The 13322-nt window shown below is 50.8% G+C and overlaps 1 protein-coding gene across 3 annotated transcripts in view; it reads left to right on the top strand.

Annotated features, from left to right (window-relative positions):
- NCMAP (non-compact myelin associated protein) overlaps positions 1–13322 on the top strand; it is a 38460-nt gene that overhangs the window by 15584 nt on the left and 9554 nt on the right. The window contains exon 1 of one of the 3 annotated variants that reach the window (XM_032863764.1): positions 12884–13062. The exons of the other annotated variants lie outside the window; for them this stretch is intronic. The gene's annotated coding sequence lies outside the window, so the exon portion shown is untranslated. Of the gene's footprint in view, positions 1–12883; positions 13063–13322 lie in introns of those variants that run through there. 3 annotated transcript variants of the gene reach the window in all.

Consider the following 13322-nt stretch of genomic DNA (forward strand, 5'->3'; position numbering starts at 1 on the left):
GCGGCATCTGCTGTAATTTGTGGGTAAACAGACGAGGCTCTGGGCAGCTGGGCAAGGAAATGAAGCACCTCCGAGTGTTTAGCAACAGCCCCACCTGGCCCCGCTCCCTCGGGGCCACCTGGGGACACACGGGCCCACGGAGGCCCATGCTCACACGTGCTGCCTGCCCTGTGCTGCTCAGCGCCCCCAGGAGTATGCGGGGGGCTCCCAGCTCACCCTTCCCCGCTTCCTACTCATTTTCCTACTTCCTTGGACTTCAGACTCACACTGCCTTGCACTTTCCGCACACCCTACATGTCTCTTCCACGTTCCCTCTGACTCTGGGGGCGGGAGTGCTGGATGCTGGGAGGCTCCTGGATGCTGGGAGGCTCCTGGGTGCTGGGAGGTCCCACCCCTGCTTTGGTAGCTCTGTGACTTTGGGTGGGTTACGGGGCCTCTCTGAGCCTCAGTTTCCTTGGGTGTAAAGCAAAAAGTGTGTAATGAGGATTAATTGAGGTTGTGCACACAAAGCTGAAGCACGGGGCTGGGCACAGGGGAGGAGCCCAACAAAGGCATCATGACTGCCTGCTAAGTGTACATGGTCCCCCAGCCCAGCTCCCTGGGAGCCAGGCCCAACTCACAACACCCGGGGCCCTGGATTCTCCCAGGCTGTCAGCCTCAGGACAGGGCTCACCCAGCACTGAAGCTGGGGGGTCCGGCAGAGACAGGGCCCCCTGAGCTCAGCTCTGCAGATGTCAGGGGTCAGGGTTCTAGGACTCTTCAGCTGCATGGCTGATTCTTCAGAGATGACACTGGGGGCCCCCAGGACGTTGAGCTGGCACCCAGGCCAGATCAGCCCTGAGAGAACCCGGAAGCAGGACCAGGGCCGGCTTCCCCACTAGGCCCAGCAGACACAAAACTCTTAAGGGCCCCCCACAGTATTTTAACTTCTTTGGAAATCAGGGGAGAAGAAAACCCAACTTTTAGAGAGGAAGAAAATGTTTTCCATTTTTTCCTCACATCACCTCATATTTCTTCACATTTTTTCCTCACAACTTTTTTCACATCGGGAAGAAAAATAAAATATTTAAAGCCCATGAGAATTTATTATGGGGGGAGCACAGAAGTCGCGATGCAGCCCTGACCAGTTCTTCATTCATTCAGATGCTTTTCTTGGCCAGAGCACTTTCTGTCAGTTGTTTTTTTTTTTTTTTTAAGACTTTATTTATTTGATACAGAGAGAGAGATCACAAGTAGCCAGAGAGGGAGGCAAAGGGGGAGGGGGAAGCAGGTTCCCCACTGAGCAGAGAACCTGATTCAGGACTCGATCCCAGGACCCCGGGACCATGACCTGAGCTGAAGGCAGAGGCTTAACCCACTGAGCCACCCTGGTGCCCCTTTCTGTCAGTTCTTGTTCAAGCCTTACAGTCTGATCCACGGCACACATATCTTGGCTCCCTCTGATGGGGAAAATGAGACTCACGGGAGGTAAATCAGTGGCCCGCGACAGTGAGTTGAGAGGTGACCGAGGTGGGATTTGAGCTGGGGTCCCTCTGAGTCCAAATGCCTTCCTTTATCACAACACACTATTTGCAAATTCCTCATTTTATTTAATCTGGTCCTCACGGCAGTGAGGGTGGCACAGTCACTCCCATTTTAAAGCTGAGGGAACTGAGGCCTGGATTAGAGGAGGAAGTCTCTTGCTCTCGGTGGCTTGCCTAGTCAGTAAGGGTGTCAGGGCCTAGCCCTCTCCTCCTAAATGCTCCCTATGGCCCCCTGCAAGCACCCTCACCTGCCCACCCCGACATGTGTGGCTCCCCTGCCCCTCCTCCCACCTCCTTTCTTCTGCCCATTTTCCCAGCCCACAGAGGGTATGCTCAGGTCCACCTCCTGACAAGGTGGGGCCTGGCCCTGCCACCTTAGAGGGTGAGGAGCAAAGAGAGGCAGCGGGCCAAAGACCAGAGGGAAGGTTTAAAAGAAACCATGGGTCCCCCAGACAAATGCCCCTCTGTAGCTCTAGGCCTGTTGTGACTGGCCAGGGGCCAGCTCTCACCGCGGCAGCTTGAACGGCTGGGGTGGTTTCCCCACCTCCTGTCCTCTCGGCAGGCCAGTGCCTGCCAGGCCCGGGCTTGGGCAGGAAAGGGCAGGGGTGTTCCCTCTGGAATGGAGAGTGTGGGAGGCCAGCAAGAGTTGGGAAGGGCGAGGGGCCATGTCCTGAACCAAACTGGGCGGCTGGGCATGTCACAAGATGGAAGGCGCATGAGACGGAGGTCACTGGGTCCCCGCTGTGTGTTTTGCAGGACAACAAACCAAAGTCCAGACAGAACAAAGGACTTGCCCAAGGTCACACAGCAAGGATGTAGCAGAGGTACTTCCAGCCTAGGGTTCTTACTTCCTGCACAGCCTTCCCTGTCTGTGTTGAATAGCTAAGACGGCGAGCTCCGCAGATCAGGCAAGAAGGTCACATGTTAAAATTACAGAGTAAGGACTAGGTTTCTTAGAATTCCATGTACAAGTGCAGATACCCCAGAGAGCATCTACATCCTAAACACGTTCATTACAAATACTTTGAGGTCAGCCAAGTGCTTGGAAAAGGCAGAGGGAGAGACAGAATCAAAAGCGAGACCATTAGAAGGTTGGTTTTAGGGACGAATGCAGTTTACGGGAGTCTCTAAGAGGACAGTGGTCTTGATTCTTAAAGGCAATGATGAGCCCCCCCAAAGGAGTGGGGGGTGGGGTACTTGGTTCCCGCAGGTTGCTGGTTCCCATTTGGGTTTGTTTTTTGCCCTGCACTCCCACCCCCATTTTCCTCCCCTAGAAGTTTACAGTTGCCAGGTCCATGGGGTACCAAACTCAGTTTCATCTATATGTTCATGCTCTGATGGGCGACAGGAGCAGCTCAGAAACCCCAGTTTGTGCCTTCTAGAAACGTCATGCCACGCAGCAGGTGGCACCTGAGCTGAGGGCAGTGTGAGAGCCAGGTGGGGTCTCCCCGATGGCCCACCAGCTCGCTTCCTCTAGGGTTGGTTTGGTTCTTTCTTTTGTTGTCATTGATCTTGTTTCAGATCAATCAACAAGGAGTTCTCGAAACCGTACCAAATTAACTATCAATGAAACAACGTCTCTCCATACTCCCCGGGTGCCTCACTGGCCCTCAGTTTTCCTCTGTGTAAGGAGAGAGGGCTGTGGATTCTGTAGTTTTCAGACTGGCTCCCACGGAGTCCTGTGATCGCAAGGAGTTGCCTCCCAGGACCACCACAGGGGGTGGTGAATGAGAAAATTGGGGTGAATGAGAAAGTGGGTGGGGGGTGGTTCAAAGGGAGGTATTTGGTTCCATAAGGCTTTGGGGAAGTTTCCTTTTCTATCATAAATTCATTCCCCAGACTTTTCCAGAGAAGAGTAGATCTCCTTTCAGTTTGGACCAACAGATCAGAATATCTGCCAGTTTCCCTTTTTCTGGCTTCTGTTGTCCCCTGAGTCAGACTATGACCCCCCCGCCCGGGCTCCCCCCGAGTCCCTGGATCCCTGTCCTTCCACGCCTAGTTCATTCCTCTGCTTTAGTGGGGCCTGTCCTCCAGGAGCTTCCTGGGGAAAGGTTCCTGGGTGGGGGGATTTTTTTTTTTTTCTTTTGGAGCTTCGCATGCCAGAAAACGTCCTTCTACCTTTCCACTCAACGTTTAGTTTGGCTTACTGTACACTTCTGGCTGGAAATTATTTTCCCTCAGAACTTTGGAGAGTTGTCTCAGAGCTCCTAATGCTGCTGCTGACAAATTCTCCTCTCATCTGATTGTGGGTCCTTTTATTTGCATTTGACCCTACTTAAAAAAAAAAAAAAAAAAAAAAAACCTAGGGAGGTGTATGAGGTATTTTCTTTATGCTCAATGTTCTGAAAAGACATAATGATGAGCCCTACTGTGGGTCATCCTTATTGTTCTGGGAACTCAGAGGGTCCTTTCATTCTGGAAGCTCCTGGTCTACATTTCTGGGAAATTTTCTGGGATTCTTTAATAATTTCCTCTCTTCGATTTTCTCTTTTTTAATCATTTCTGGAATTCTTATTAAGAGGATGTGGGACCTCCAGTCGCAATCTGTTCTGACCTACTTTTATCTTTTTTGTTTCATTTTCTGAGAGATTTTCTCATCTTCCAACCCTTCTATTAAAGTTTCTGTTTGGTGAGGCTTTTCTTATTTATTTCTTGGCACCCTTTCTTGTTTTCAAAATATTCTTTTCTTACAGCACCCTGATTTGCTTTATAGATGCGGGGTCTTACCTCTCTGAGAACAAGGACATTTTCTTCTGCCTTTTGTTTCGTCTGTTTGTTTTAAATGCCTCCAGCTGTTCATTTGTTTTGTTTGCTGTCTGTTCATTTGTTCGAGGCTCTTGGTCTGTTGGCCCTTGGTTATCTTTTTGTTTAAGAGTAAGGCACTACAGGGGTGCCTGGGTGGCTCAGTGGGTTAAAGCCTCTGCCTCCAGCTTGGGTCATGATCCCAGGGACCTGGGAGGGTCCTGGGATGGAACCCCGAATCCTGGCTTCCTGCTCAGTGGGGAACCTGCCTCCCTCTCTCTCTCTCTGCCTGCCTCTCTGCTTACTGGTGATCTCTGTCTGTCAAATAAATAAATAAAATTTTTAAATTATTAAAAAAAAAAAGAGTAAGGCACTACAAAGCTCATTTATTTATTTTTTTAAGATTTTATTTACTTGAAAGAGAGAGTGAGAGCCTGTGCATGAGTTGGGGTGGGGGGAGCGCGGTGGGCAGAGAGAGGGAGATGCAGGCTCCCTGCTGAGCAGGGAGCTGGATGCGGGGCTCAATCCCAGGACCCCAAGATCATGACCTGAGCCAAAGGCAGACACCTAACCGACTGAGCCATCCAGTTGCCCCTAAAAAGCTTATTTAAAAAAAAATTTTTCCTGACGTGCTCTGGTTAGGGGGTGGGGGGCTTGTCAACTAGTAACCTCATTGGCTGATTGGGGAGAACCTGGTCCTTTCGCGGAGGCTCCTGTAACTTCTGTCAGTATCTGTAGTCTGTTCTCTTTGGCTGGTCAGTCTCCCCAGCCCCTCTCTAATTTCCTGCTTAGAGGTTAAGCCTGGCTCCCTCAGTTCAGGCTCAAGGGGCTCAGGGGACAGGGTGAGCCCCTCACTGCATGATTTAGACTTTCCCTCAGCCTCATTCCCAACCAGGAATGAACCCCCACCAGTGCTAGGTTTCTCTCAGAGAGCTGAGTCCCGAAGTCAGCTGTGCCCTGAATCACCTGGGGATCTTATACGAGGCTGATTCAGGTCCAGATTCTTGTCTAGTGTTCCTGACGTGGCCTGAGAGTCTGCACTGCTAACAAGATGCTCAGAGCTGCTGATGCTGCTGACCAAAGGGCCACATTTTGGACAGCCAGGGTCTAGAGCAGTGCTGGACGCATTCTAGAACTGTGCTGACCAATACGGGGCCACAAGGCATGGGAAATAAGCGCTTGAAATGTGGCTGGTGGGAGTAAGGCACTACTAAAATGTATTGTTTTATTTAACTTACTTTTCCCTTAAATGTAGGCGGCCATGTGTGTCTGTGATGTTGGGCAGTGCAAGTCTAACTCCTGATTCACTCTCTGTAGAGAAGGATTTACCCGATCGATCGTGCAGGACGAGGAGGCCTGTGGCCAAGAGGATGAGGTCGTTTGGGCTGGAGCTGAGCTGCTCCTCTTAAAGACTTGTGTCTTCCTTTTTTCAGGCCCACATGGCACCTGACTTTTGGGGGCACCTGTTGCCCCCCGTTCATGAGCTTTCGTGAGCTGCTTCATCATGATCCACTTTTACGGGTTCCTCCCCTGCACCCTGCAGGTTTAGTTAGGTCTCTGCCTTTTCCAGGCTGCAGAATCAACACAAAAGCATCAGCGTGTCCAGCTTTCAAACCTGGAATGGCCTCTCTCCAGTGTGGTTTCTTCTCTCCTTTCCCTTTGGCCATGAGGATGTATACACCTTGATTCCTTTACTGTCTTCTGCATGGGTCTGGGGAGGATGCAGAAATGAATGCTTGTTGTCCCTCCATCTACTATGCGTAACCCTCTGCAATTTTGTTTTTAAAGATTTTATTGTTTTAAGTAATCACTACACCCAAGTAGGGCTCGAACTCACGACCCCAAGATCAAGAGTCACAGGGTCCACTGATGAAGCCAGCCAGGTGCCTCCCCGCTTTGCAGTTTTTAAAAAGATAAAAATGGTTCTGGGGCACCTGGGTGGCTTGGTTGGTTGAACATCTAACTCTTGATTTCAGCTCAGGTCATGATCTCAGGGTCAGGAGATTGAGCCCCACATCTGCTAGGCATGGAATCAGCTTGAGATTCTCTCCCGCTCCTTTGCCTCTCCCCCTCTTCATGCCCATAATCTCTTTTTCTCTCTCTCAAATAAATAAGTTAATTAAAGAAAAATAGTTCCCAAACTTTGTTTCTCCCGGGATGATGCAACACTGAATTTGTCCTTTCACCTGTCATTTTCCTATGGGCTGGGATATTTGTCATGCCCAGGAGCCTGGAGAAACCATCCCTAGCTCACTGTCGAGCTCACAAGTCAAAGTCTCTGCATGTCTGGGGAGAAAAACCTGGCTAACCCACTCAATGTGGTTTCTTGATTCTGTGAAGGGGCTGGGGGGCTCGGGCGGGGCCAGACCACTGACCGCCTCCTCCCCCAGCAGAGCAGAGCAGGGAGAGCATTTATAAGACTGAAGACTTTCTTTAAAGATTTTATTTATTTATTTGACAGACAGAAATCACAAGTAGGCAGAGAGGCAGGTAGAGAGAGAGGCGGGAAGCAGGCTCCCCGCTGAGCAGAGAGTGCAATGTGGGGCTCGATCCCAGGACCCTGGGATCATGACCTGAGCCGAAGGCAGAGGCTTTAACCCACTGAGCCACCCAGGCACCCCTAAGACTGAAGACTTTCTAAGCCTTCGGCAGGGAGGAGATTTGGAAAGGGGAAATTGAGAATGGTTATCAGTTAACTAATAAATCACACAGATGGGTGGGGGCTGGGCTGGGCTGGCCCTTCAGGTCAGAGAACTACAGACGGAGGTACTTGAAGCTTAGGTTGGAGGTAGGTGCTAAGGCTTATGGGAAATAGCTTGCGTGGCAATGGGGGTGGGGGAGAGTCAAGCCTGCCCAGTTGTCCCCTTGCCCCGTTGTCCCCTTGCCCCACCCCCACCCCAGCCCCCCGAGCTCACACGCACAGCTGTGCCCCAGCTAGCTGGCCCAGGGTCTCCGCGACCCTTTCTCTGCTCCTCTCACAGCATTTCTCCCATACTCCCTCCCGATGGGTGCTGGTATCCACGGCTCCCTGGGTATGTGATCTACCTTCGAATCCCCCACGACAGCAGGATCTGCCTCTTCAGACTCGGTAGAGGAGGCAGGAGTGGATTGAGTACAAACCTTGGGGTCAGTGAGATGAGAGTCAAAATCTACCATGTGTGAGGCTGAGTGATGGCCCCCAGCAGTATCCACATCCTAATCCCCCAAACCTGGGACCCGGTCCCTTTAATGACAAAGAGGAGTTTGCAAGTGTGATTAAGTTAAGGGTTATGAGATGGGGAGGTGATCCTGGGTTACCCAGGTACGGCCAATGTAATCACGAAAATCCTTAGGGAGGCCAGAGAACCAGAGAGAAGGAGGGGTCATGATGGAAGCAGAGGTCAGAGACACAGACACAGGAAGATGCTATACCGTGAGCTTGAAGGTCAGGGTGGACGATGGGGCCTTGGGCCAAGGAATGCCCGTGACCTGCCTGAGCCGAAACAGACAAGGAAACAGATTCTCTTCTAGAGGCTCCAAAAGGAACACGGCCCTGCCAGTGCCTTGATTTTAGCCCAGTGATGCTGATTTTAGACTTCTGACCTCTGAAACTCTAAGAAAAGCAATTTTTTGTTGTTTTTAGTCACTTCGTGTGTGGTGATTTGTTACGCAGTACTAGGAAACAAATGTCTCCTAGCTCTGCCATGTATTAGCCCAGAGACCCCGGGCCAGTCACCTGCCCTCTCTGAGCCTCACTTCTCTCCTCGGGAAAATAGAGGTAGCATGCGAAGAACTCAGCATGGTAGCAGGTACTCAGCAGGCCCTGGATGGACGGGCTGTGGTCCTGTTTGCAGTCACCATCACCGTCCCTGTCTCTGCTGACCTTCTATCCACAGATGTAAGTACAGTCTGGACATTTTCTTTGTTGTCTAGACATTTTTTGGGTAGAAAAGATAGGGAACTGTTGACAGGCCTCCAGCTCTGCTCCAGCCTGGGGCAATTTGCCTCCCTGAGGACACTCGGCACGCCTAGAGACCTGGGGGTGCTCTGGCAGCTCGTGGGCAGAGGTGGGGGATCCTGCCTTTCCCAGGGTAGTCCCCACAGCACAGAATTACGAAATGATGGGGAGCCTGAGTGGCTCAGTGGGTTAAAGCCTCTGCCTTCAGCTCAGGTCATGATCCCAGGGTCCTGGGATCGAGCCCCACATCGGGCTCTCTGCTCAGCAGGGAGCCTGCTTCCTCCTCTCTCCTCTCTCTCTGCCTACTTGTGATCTCTGTCTGTCAAATAAATAAATAAAATCTTAAAAAAAAAAAAAAAAGAATTCCATACAGGCTTCTTAAAAAAAAAAAAAAAATTACGAAATGTGTACGGGGCCGTGGCCCAGGAACTCTGCCACCCTCTGGAGGTTTGTCGTACCTCTTGGGCTCACAACGTCAACAAGGAGAAAGAGGGGTGAACACAGTCCTGGCCCAGCAGGGCTGTGGACCCCCAGAGCATCTCCAGGAATATTCCTTACCTCCTGGGAGGTTTGGCTGCCATGAGCAGTCTCAAAGTGGAAGGTCCGAGTTTGAGCCTCAGCTCCTGCCCTCTCTTGCTGTGAGACTTTGGGCAAGTCACTTAACCTCTCTGAGCCTGTTGTCTGTCAGCAAAGTGGCCATAAAACAACCTGCCTTGTGTTAAGAGCAACCGTGTGGAAGCCCAGTGCCTAGCGCTGTGTCGGCATCTCCTTAAACTGTCGTTCACTCCCCATCCTGACTAGCGTGTCAAGGGAGAATTCTTTCCCTCCAACCTATTCCCTTAGGGGCATCAACTTTTTAAGCTTTTAACCTTTCTCCCCCTTGGGGTCAGTGGGACACATGGAGGCTTACATTTGAGGACTCTTGGGAGCTGGCCGTTGGCTCGCAAGGGCGAGACCCAGGGGCGAATGGAAGCCGCAGGTCACATTCCAGCTCTCGGTCAGTCTCTGCCACAACGCCCACAGGTCGTCTTCCTGCCGACTCCTGGCACGGCCTGTGCTGCCCTTTTGGCACCAGGCACAAATCTGCCTTGTGACTGCTTTCATCTGGGATTTCTATTTATATCTCTTGGTACAGGGAACTTATCAGGTTTGCGTCTTGGCTGGAAGCTCTTTGGGGGCACCTCTCGTTAGAATGTGGGCCCAAAAATCAGAAATAAAGGATGTTCAAGCCAGAATTTGACAGGGCAGGTCATTAAGACTTGATAGATGTGGTGGACCTGAAACCTGGGCTTCCGGATGCAAAGGCCCCTGCTTTTTCCAAAGGACTTCACTATGACATTGATCAGGCCCCTCAGTCATCAGTGCTGGGCTAGGCAGGGCTTGGGGGGCAGTGATCCCCCACTCAGTATTGACTGGAGGAAAGACTCTTTTTTTTTTTTTTAAAGATTTTTATTTATTTATTTGACAGACAGAGATCACAAGCAGACAGAGAGAGGAAGGGAAGTGGCTTCCAACTGAGCAGAGTGGTGGATGCGGGGCTCAATCCCAGGACCCTGGGATCATGACCTGAGCTGAAGGCAGAGGCTTTAACCCACTGAGCCACCCAGGCGCCCCTGGAGGAAAGAATCTTAAAGGAAACAATTCCAGGGGTGCCTGGGTGGCTCAGTCAATTAAGCATCCGCCTTCGGTTCAGGTCATAATCTGGGGTCCTGGAATCGAGCCCCACGTTGGGCTCCCTGTGAGAAGCCTGCTTCTCCCTCTGCCTCTGCCCCTGACCTCCCCCCCCCCCCCCCCACAACACTCACTTGCTCTCTCCCTCTGTCTCTCTCAAATTAAATCTTTTTTAAAAAAGAAAACAATTCCATTCCAATTATATATCTATGGCATGCTCTTGCCCTCTCCATCCAGCAAGCCCAGCGAGCCCCGCGAGCCCCATGTTCTACCAGTCCCATGAGGATTTTTGCCTTCCTGGCAGAGGTTTTACTATTCCTCAGTGGAAATGGAAGAGAAGGTTGAACCCTCCAGAAATTCTAGTGAATCCCTCTTCAAATCCCCTCCTTGGGACGTAGCTTCATGGTCTGATTCTCTGACCTCCCTGTTCATACAGAATTTGACCATATCAGCAAACACTTGACCAGGTAGAGAACTGGGAACTCAAGGTCCAAGGAGAGCAGGGAGAGCACAGACTGAGGACAGAGAAGAAAGGAGAAGAGGGGCTAGGAACTGACCTTGACCATTCACCCACCATCCACCATCCACCAGGCACCATGCTGGGCAATTATAGCTCCCTGATTGTCACAACCTTACAAGATAGCGCGTTATCCTTACAAATGAAAACACTGAAGCCTAAAAAGTGCCTCAGCTCATAGAGCTAGCTGGTCAGAGATGAGGTCAAGATCAAAACCCAGGTCTCCCTGACCCCAGAGCCCTCGCTGGGTCATGACCTCCTAGATGGCGTGCTCTGTCACAACACTGCCAGGAGGTCTCGAGATCCACCCAGGAGGAGCTGGACTTTCTCTCCTGAGGGCCCATACCAATGAAGTCAAGGCTAACAGGGGCCAGTGCAAAGTCTTACACTTAAGTTCAAAATGACATTTGCACAGGAGTGTAATGGAGACCTGGTTACTGGGCGGCAGCTGATCGTAATATTGTCCCATCATAACACGGCTGCTGTTGCCTTGTATTTCCAAAGCACTTTAAGGTTTAGAAAGCCCTTCCACTTACCGAACTCAGAGCTTTGATGGACCATAAACAAGCATGAGAGTAAGTCTGGAAAAGGTTTGGGAGTATACCAATAGGGTGTGTATGCTGCAACAGCCTGTAAGGGTAAAGAGCTGTTTGTTTGCATTAATCCAGTGTAATATCAGTAGACTTTGGGCTCAGCCACTGTGCTAAATGTATTACACGTTTGATCTCTGTTAATTCTCACAACAACCCATGTTGCACAGATCAGAAACCAAGAGGAGAAGAAAGTCCGACAAAGGTCACAGAGCTAGAATTCAGGTTTAGGTCTGAGAAGTATCAAGACAAACGTCCTTCTGGACATTTCACCCGCCGCCCCCCTACCCCGGGCATAGGAGTCCCATTTGGGGTGCTGTATTTAAGGGGGACGTTAACACACAGAGTAATGATCTCATGAAAGACACGATCATTGTAAAGATTGTTTGAAGGAGCTTACTTAGTATATTTGTCCTGGGGGAAAAATGATCAGAGAACATATCATTGCTGTTTTCATGGGCGTAAAGCTCCTTTCTTTAGAAATAGGTTGGGTTCCCAGGACGTGTACCAACCGTTTGTGGGTTAGTGTAAACGGGATAAACTGTAGCCGGCTGCTGGCGCCACCTACTGGTGGGAGGTAAAATTGATGGGCTGATTGGGTCCACCGTCGCTGTTCATCCGTGAAGTTTGGTTTCACCTTTCTTACACAGAAGTGCTCACATCTGGCGGGTTGTGCATAAGAGGCAGCACATGTACCTTTATGGCAAGAGAATTAGGACCAATGGGTGAAAATTATAAGGAAGGATATTTTGGTTTTGACGTGAAGTTTAGTTTTCTGAAAAAAACATCTCCAAAACTCTAGGGGCTGATTGGGAGTAGTGAGGTTCATGTCTGTGGGAGAAACCAATTCATGCTGAATCTCCCAAGGTTTTGGCAATGGGGAGAAATCAATCCTAGTGTTTTGGTGGGTCTGGGGTCTTTATGGGTTACCTACTCTGAGTTACAGTTGGCCGTTTGAGCGGGGGTCTGCCAGTGTTGGTAGCATCTTTGTTGTCTTATCCAGGGAGGAACTTTTAGGGTTCCAAGGGGCAGATACTTGGAAAGGGTGAGATCTGGGAATCTTTATCTTCCAGATACGGCTTGAACATTTGACCAAGGGATAGGCAGAGAGGAGTGACTCAGAGGGTAAATGGTCCTGACCTTCCATCACTTCCCAGTCTGACCTCCTACACAGGACCATTTGTAAACAACCCAGGGGAACAACAGTTCCTTGTAGATTCTGTAAATGCAATTAAGGCTGTGCTGAAGACAGAGGTTCAGAGTGTGGCTGAGAGCAGGGACCAGTCAGACAGGACCGGTCAGGGGTCTGGGGCAAAGCTGAGCCCCAGCCTGTGTGGGTTTTCTCATCAAAGCTTTGCGGATTCAGGGCCTGGGTGCCAGGCCATTTGTGTCTTGCACATTCCCCGGGAGGCGGTCCAGTGAGGATATGCAGAGAAGGGGCCAAAGGGTAGGACAGACCCTGGCACAAATCCTAGCATGACACCCCGTTAGCCTTGTGAGTCTAGGTTGATTACTTCTGTACTGTGAGCCTCAACTTTTTCATCTGTAAAAGGAGCAGTGATTCCACCTTCCTTACCCGAGAGGTATGAGGATTTAACGAGACCTACTTCATAGAGCACTGAGCACCATGTTGGCGCATAATTTATTATCATTATTATTTTTTATTATTAAATTAACCTCTGTTAGTGAAAACCATTCCCACTCTCCCTGCCCCCTCCTTGCTTTTCTGTGGCCATGGATCTGGTCACAGACACATTGGATGCTGAAAAGCCCTTGCTGGGCCTCACTTGGTTAACAGGAATGGCTGGGTCCCACACATGAAAACACCCACAGCCTTGGCCATCAATGTCCCACCGCCCTCCCTCCCACCTTCCCTGATGGGGCAGGAACAGAGATGTAATTGAGAGCCGTGGGGCCTGACATAAGGCAAGATATACTCTGAGATGACTCACTGTTCCCTCAGAAAGAATAGCCCGCCCGTCTGAAAGGAGGTCTGCACCCAGAACTAGGCCCCCTCGAGGTCACCTTGAAGGGTCCGCGGAGGAATCTGTGTCCCGGTGGCCTTGGGCAGCTGCGTTACTGGTCAGTGTGTGTGTGTGTGTGTGTGTGTGTGCGCGCGCACACGTGCATGTTTCCATAGTAACCTGTCAGGAGCCCCTCTAGACACACAGGTACGAGCAGCAGATTGGTGAGGTGGGGATCCTACAGGCTTTGAAGTTTGCAGGCCCAGGTACATAGGCCAGCTCTGCATCTTCCAGACTGTGTAAGCGGGGAGAGAGAGCTTTAGAGCCCCAAACCGTGGGGTCCTCCTCTGATCCAGGGGAGGGGAAACCCTATTTTAC

This window comes from Lontra canadensis, unplaced genomic scaffold, assembly GCF_010015895.1.
Source record: "Lontra canadensis isolate GAN:19392208 unplaced genomic scaffold, GSC_riverotter_1.0 scaffold25, whole genome shotgun sequence".
NCBI classification, from domain to species: Eukaryota; Metazoa; Chordata; class Mammalia; order Carnivora; family Mustelidae; genus Lontra; species Lontra canadensis.